Raw genomic sequence first — 6988 nt, forward strand, 5'->3', positions numbered from 1 at the left:
ACCTCTGGAGTCGCTGTGCCTCTTCTTCTTTCTTTCTCTAGCGGCTTCTGTAGGAAGGTCTGTCCTAAGGGAATCCATGCTCCCACAAGACACTTCCTTTGCCTCTGGTTCGGCCACCATGTTCAATAGTCCCGATGGCGTATGTCAGTTCATCCTTCTCTCTGTTGGGCCTGAACGCACCACTAGCAGTAGCTCTCTGAGCATAAAACAATCTTTCTGCTGCTTCTTGCAATCTTGCGCCATAAACGCACTTCCCTGTCTCGTGGTCTAGTGTTCCCCCATGAGCGAAAACCAATTCTTTGCACGCTCTCCCCACTCGAGTGATTCTGGTGTGATACCCTTGGCAAGAAGGTCTGCTTCCATTTTGTTCCACTTCTTAATAGCAGTCGGGTAGCCACCTGATCCCAAGTTATGGTGGTATGTCTTTTGTTGGGCATTACGTTGGTTCTTTATCACCCGACTCACACCCTCTTCCGACGTCTTGTACTATACAAACTCATCCCAATAGGGCCTCTGCTTTGAGATCAGGCCTGGGACAGTGAAATATGGTGCTATGTTCTTCTTGACATACATCGTGTATAGGTGTTTCTTCCAAGTCTGAAACTGGGTGGCCATGTTCTTCATTGCCCAATCCCTAACTCGCTCCTTCAATTCATCACCATCTATTATATCATCATAACCATCTGTTTGGAGCATGAAATGTTCCAAGACATCATTCCAAATTAATGTCTTGTCACGATCGGAGACAAAACTGATATGAGGAGCATTGGTCTTCTTCTTCCATTCGTGGGTACTGATCAGGAGCTGGTCCCTTACAAGGTAACCACAGTGGTGCATGAATTTCATTTTATTTGCCCCCCCCAGTTCGCCTATATCCACATTGAACTCCGAGATGATGAAGCAGCCCTCCAATGGCTTTTTGGGACCTCGAACATTTTTACTCTTCGTTGTAGTTGTTGATGTCGATCCAGAGGGCTACAAAACATAAACATTATTTTTAATGTCATGAGCACACATAAGACATATGATAATATATATAGCTAATAATAAAAAATATATACTTGGCCAATATGTTGTTGCTCATTTTGTTCAAGAGCTAAGTACTGACTCCCATCATCTGCATCCTCTTGCACGTTATTTTTAGCACCATCATCGTCGCCAACTTGAGTGCCAGTGTTGATCAAATTCATCATCAACTCCTCCTCATCCATGTTTCTCAGGTCGGCCATCTAGCTTCAAAAAACAAAACCAATATATAGTACGTCAAATCTTTGCTTACATGCGTAAAATCTATGAACAATATGCATTATTAAATCTTGCCCCTCGGTCACGGATGCAATTCGCCACACTAGGGTGAACTGCGTCGGTACTAGGGCGATTTAGGGATATACATAAACAGCCGAGGGCGAATTGCGTCGGTGACTAGGGCAAACCATGTCGGTGACATCAACAACGCGGTTCGCCCTAGTCACCGACGCAATTCGCCCTAGTGTGATTGTTTAGCGTTAACGATAACGATAATACGAATGTTGATCGACTAGGCCACGAGAGAGGGCGGTGTGACGAGAGTGGCGGTGCTCCGCTCCGCCGTATAAACCCTAAACCCTAGGGCAAATGAGGGCGGCGGTGCTCCGCCATATAAACCCTAGGGCGAATGAGGGCGGCGGTGCTCCACGATGTATATATACATGCATATGAATACAAATGACAAAAACATATGGATCGCGATCGAGGACAAGGACGTACGGCAAGACGAGCGGCGTGGTCTCGACGTTGTCACAGAGTGGGCTGGGGCAGTGGTCGGCGCAGCAGAGCGGGCCGGGCCGTGTCGGCGCAGTGAAAGGTCCTAATGGCTAGAGGGGGGTGAATAGCCTAATAAAATTTCTACAACAACACTTAACAAAATGGTTAGACAATTATGAGGCGAAGCAAGTGTTGCGCTAGCCTACTAAAAATGCAATCCACCTACCACAATTCTAGTTTAGACAGTGTCGATTCACACAAGTGCTATGACACTACCCTATGTTAGTGTGCTCTCAAAGGCTAACTAAAGAGCCACACCAACCAACCAAGCAAGCTCTCACAACTAGCTACACTAAAGAGCTTGTCAACTAGTTTGCGGTAAAGTAAAGAGAGTGATCAAGAGGATTAGACCGCCGTGTAGATGAAGAACCAATCAATCACAAAGATGAATAACAATGAAGACCAATCACCTCAGAATCAATGATGAACACAATAATTTTTACCGAGGTTCACTTGCTTGCCGGCAAGCTAGTCCTCGTTGTGGCGATTCACTCACTTGGAGGTTCACGCGCTAATTGGCATCACACGCCAAACCCTCAATAGGGTGCCACACAACCAACACAAGATGAGGATCACACAAGCCATGAGCAATCCACTAGAGTACCTTTTGGCGCTTCGCCGGAGAAAGGTCAAGAACCCCTCACAATCACCACGATCGGAGCCGAAGACAATCACCACCCTCCGCTCAACGATCCTCGCTGCTCCAAGCCGTCTAGGTGGCGGCAACCACCAAGAGTAACAAGCAAAATCCGTAGCGAAACACGAACACCAAGTGCCTCTAGATGCAATCACTCAAGCAATGCACTTGGATCACTCCCAATCTCACTATGATGATGAATCAATAATGGAGATGAGTGGGAGGGCTTTGGCTAAGCTCACAAGGTTGCTATGTCAATGCAAATGGCCAAGAGAGTGACCTTGAACTGGCCATGGGGCTTAAATAGAAGCCCCCACGAAATAGAGCCGTTGTACCCCTTCACTGGGTACAGATCGGGGTGACCGGACGCTCCGGTCCTACTGACCGGACGCTGCTCCTCAGCGTCTGGTCGCCCGATGGCGGCCACGTGTCTCCTGCGTTCAACAGTGAATGTTTGATCTCAACGGTCGACAAGTTGACCGGACGTGTCAGTTAGAAAGTGACCGGACGCTGGACCTTAGCGTCCGGTCGTTTCCAGTAAGGTTCCAAACGCGATTTTTCCCGACCGGACGCGTCCGGTCATGCTTGACCGGACACAGCCAGCGTCCAGTCACACAATGTCTCCTCTGTACGCAGTACGTCAGCGTATGTCAGCACTGACCGGATGCACCCTGCCAGCGTCCGGTCGCTGAGTGACTCAGCGTCCGGTCATGAGACCGAAACACATGTCCTCTGCTGCCACTGACCGGACGCTCCGGTCCAACCGAGTCCAGCGTCCGGTCACTCATAGTGACCTCCGTCTTTTATGTCTAGGGCGCTGGTGGAGTTTCTTAACCTTGCACCCAAACTTCACCACCCTTGATCAAATGTGCCAACCACCAAGTGTATCACCTTGTGCACATGTGTTAGCGTATTTTTACAAATATTTTCAAGGGTGTTAGCACTCCACTAGATCCTAAATGCATATGCAATGAGTTAGAGCATCTAGTGGCACTTTGATAACCGCATTTCGATACGAGTTTCACCCCTCTTAATAGTACGGCTATCAAACCTAAATGTGATCACACTCTCTAAGTGTCTTGATCGCCAAAACAAAATAGCTCCTACAAAATATACCTTTGCCTTGAGCTTTTTGTTTTTCTCTTTCTTCTTTCCAAGTCGAAGCACTTGATCATCACCATGCCATCATCATCATCATGCTATGATCTTCATTTGCTTCACCACTTGGAGTGTGCTACCTATCTCATGATCACTTGATAAACTAGGTTAGCACTTAGGGTTTCATCAATTCACCAAAACCAAACTAGAGCTTTCAATCTCCCCCTTTTTGGTAATTGATGACAACCCTTATACAAACATATGAATTAAAATTCAATTGAATCAATGTTGCTTGTCCAAGCATATTTACCATGTGTAAAAGAGTATGGACAAGTTTCATGAACCCCAAATGGTAGCAATTGCTCCCCCTACATATGTGCTAAGAGTTTGGATTGTAGCTTGCACATATGCTTAGATAGGAAATATAGGAGACAATGTCTACCACATGATGCTAAGGTATAAAAGATGGACCTTTGAAGCGTGATACCAATCGGAGTGCACCATTATACCATCCTTAGCACCATGGTTAGTTTAATACCACTTGGAAAACATTTGGAAGTGAAATCACTAGATATCCTATGCATGATAGTTTTCATTTCATCATTCAAACCGACAACTAGCATACACCTCACAAGCATGGATATTGAATTTTAAAACTTGTGCCATGCAAGCAAACATATGAAATGCACATTCAAATGCACCAAACAAGTTCATGAGCTTGCTCCCCCTACTTGTGTGCTCAAAATTTTAGTTGATCCCTTTCCTTTGTTCATTTCTCTCATATATCAAGATATCTTTATGTTTCTCTCCCTTTTTGATATTTCTCCCCCTTTTTCACTATTTTTACTACTATCTTTGTTTCCCTCCCCCTTTGTCATCAATGACCACAAAGGTTCTAAATATAGATAGTATTACTTGTAGGGTTGAGATTATCAATGTCAATCAATGGGGTGAGGATCATTTTCCCAAATTTGGTTCAAACTAGAATATATGCCAAAGATATTTAACTCGGTTTGATCCAAGGACAAGCTTCTTCACACCTCCAAATAAGGGTTATCTTGTACCATGTTGAGTTAAACACTTATAGCTCATTTTCTAGATTAAACACTAGGTTTACAAGCCCACAAACATGTCATATGCTATCACTAGATCAAATCAAGCATAGAAGCAATAGTGATCCCATATAGACATCAAAATCATTTGATTTTCATGAATGAGCCTAATAAAATAGAACCACTTGAGAGGTCCTAATGGAATTAAAAATGTGACTAGATGCACTAATCATGTCCTTAGCAAAGATGTATGTCATGCCAATCAACTTTTACCTTGGATTGCTTGAAGGAGAGGCATGTCATATGAGTGGGGGGTGCATCAACACATATTTGAGAAATCTAATATGTTCAACTCATTCCTTAGCTGGCAAAACCTTTTCTCATCCAATGGCTTGGTGAATATATCGGCAAGTTGATCTTCGGTTCCTACACTCTCAATGCAAATGTCCTCTTTTTGTTGGTGATCTCTTATGAAATGGTGGCGGACATCAATGTGCTTTGTTCTTGCATGTTGAACCGGATTGTTGGTTAACTTGATTGCACTCTCATTGTCACATAGCAATGGCACTTTCTTGAACTTGATTCCAAAGTCACTCAAGGTGGCCTTCATCCAAAGTATTTGTGCACAACAACTACCGGCGGATATGTATTCGGCTTCGGCGGTTGATAATGCAACACTATTTTGCTTCTTTGATGACCATGAAACAAGTGATCTTCCCAACAATTGATATGTGCCCGAGGTGCTCTTCCTTTCAACCTTGCATCCCGCATAATCCGAGTCGGAGTAACCAACTAGCTCAAACTTTGCTCCTTTGGGATACCACAAACCAACATTTGGTGTATGCTTCAAGTACCTCAATATTCTCTTTGTAGCCTTCAAATGACTTTCTCTTGGTGAGGCTTGAAATCTTGCACACATGCATACACTAAACATGACATCTGGCCTTGATGCGGTCACATAGAGTAGGCTTCCAATCATGGACCGATACAACTTTTGATCCACCATATTTCCACTTACATCACTATCCAAGTTGCCATTGGTTCCCATTGATGTGCTAATGACTTTGCTATCAATCATGCCAAACTTCTTGATCATGTATCCTTGATGTACTTGCCTTGACTCATAAAAGTACCATTCTTCAATTGCTTGATTTGAAGACCAAGGAAGTAACTCAATTCTCCAATCATGGACATCTCAAACTCATTAGCCATCATCTTCCCAAACTCATCACAAAATTCTTGATTTGTTGATCCAAATATGATATCATCAACATAGATTTGCAACACAAACAAGTCTTTTCCAATCTTCTTGATGAAAAGAGTGGTATCAACCTTGCCCATTGTGAACCCTTTAGAGAGTAGGAAATCCCTCAATCTCTCATACCATGCTCTAGGTGCTTGCTTCAAGCCATACAATGCTTTCTTTAACTTGTACACATGGTTGGGCTTCTTTTCATCTTCAAAACCGGGAGGTTGCTCAACATATACTTCTTCATTGATGTAGCCATTGAGAAATGCACTCTTAACATCCATTTGATAGAGCTTGATGTTGTGGGCACAAGCATAGGCTAGCAAGATTCTTATTGCTTCCAATCTAGCAACCGGGGCATATGTTTCTCCAAAGTCAAGACCTTCAACTTGTGTATATCCTTGTGCTACCAATCTTGCTTTGTTCCTTACAACTATCCCATCTTGATCTTGCTTGTTTCTAAAGACCCATTTGGTTCCAATCACATTGTGTCCCTTTGGTCTTTCTACCAATTCCCACACTTGATTTCTTGTGAAGTTATTCAATTCTTCATGCATAGCATTCACCCAATCAACATCCTTCAAGGCTTCATCTATCTTCTTTGGTTCAATGGATGACACAAATGAGAAGTGTTCACAAAATGATGCCAATCTTGATCTTGTTTGTACACCTCTTGAAATATCACCAATGATTGTATCCAAAGGATGATCTCTTGCAATACTTGTTGGTTGGAGCAATGGAACTTGATTGCTTGCACTTGCTAGATCATTGGGTTGAGATGATGTACTAGCCACTTGATCTTGATCAATGTCATGAGAGTCACTTGCACTAGCTTGATTTGTATCATCTTGCACATTTGAGTTGGAGAGCACTTGCACTTGATCATCTTCATCATCAATCACTTGCCTAGGCCTCAATTCACCAATATCCATGTTCCTCATGGCATTTGAAAGTTGAATGCCTCTAACATCTTCCAAGTTCTCATTCTCTACTTGTGAACCCTTGGTTTCATCAAATTCAACATCATGAACTTCCTCAAGAGTACCACTATCCAAATTCCATACTCTATATGCTTTGCTTGTAGTGGAATATCAAAGTAAGAATCCTTCATCACATTTCTTATCAAACTTGCCCAATCTAGTGCCTTTC

Source organism: Miscanthus floridulus, chromosome 15, assembly GCF_019320115.1.
Source record: "Miscanthus floridulus cultivar M001 chromosome 15, ASM1932011v1, whole genome shotgun sequence".
In the NCBI taxonomy this organism is placed as follows: Eukaryota; Viridiplantae; Streptophyta; class Magnoliopsida; order Poales; family Poaceae; genus Miscanthus; species Miscanthus floridulus.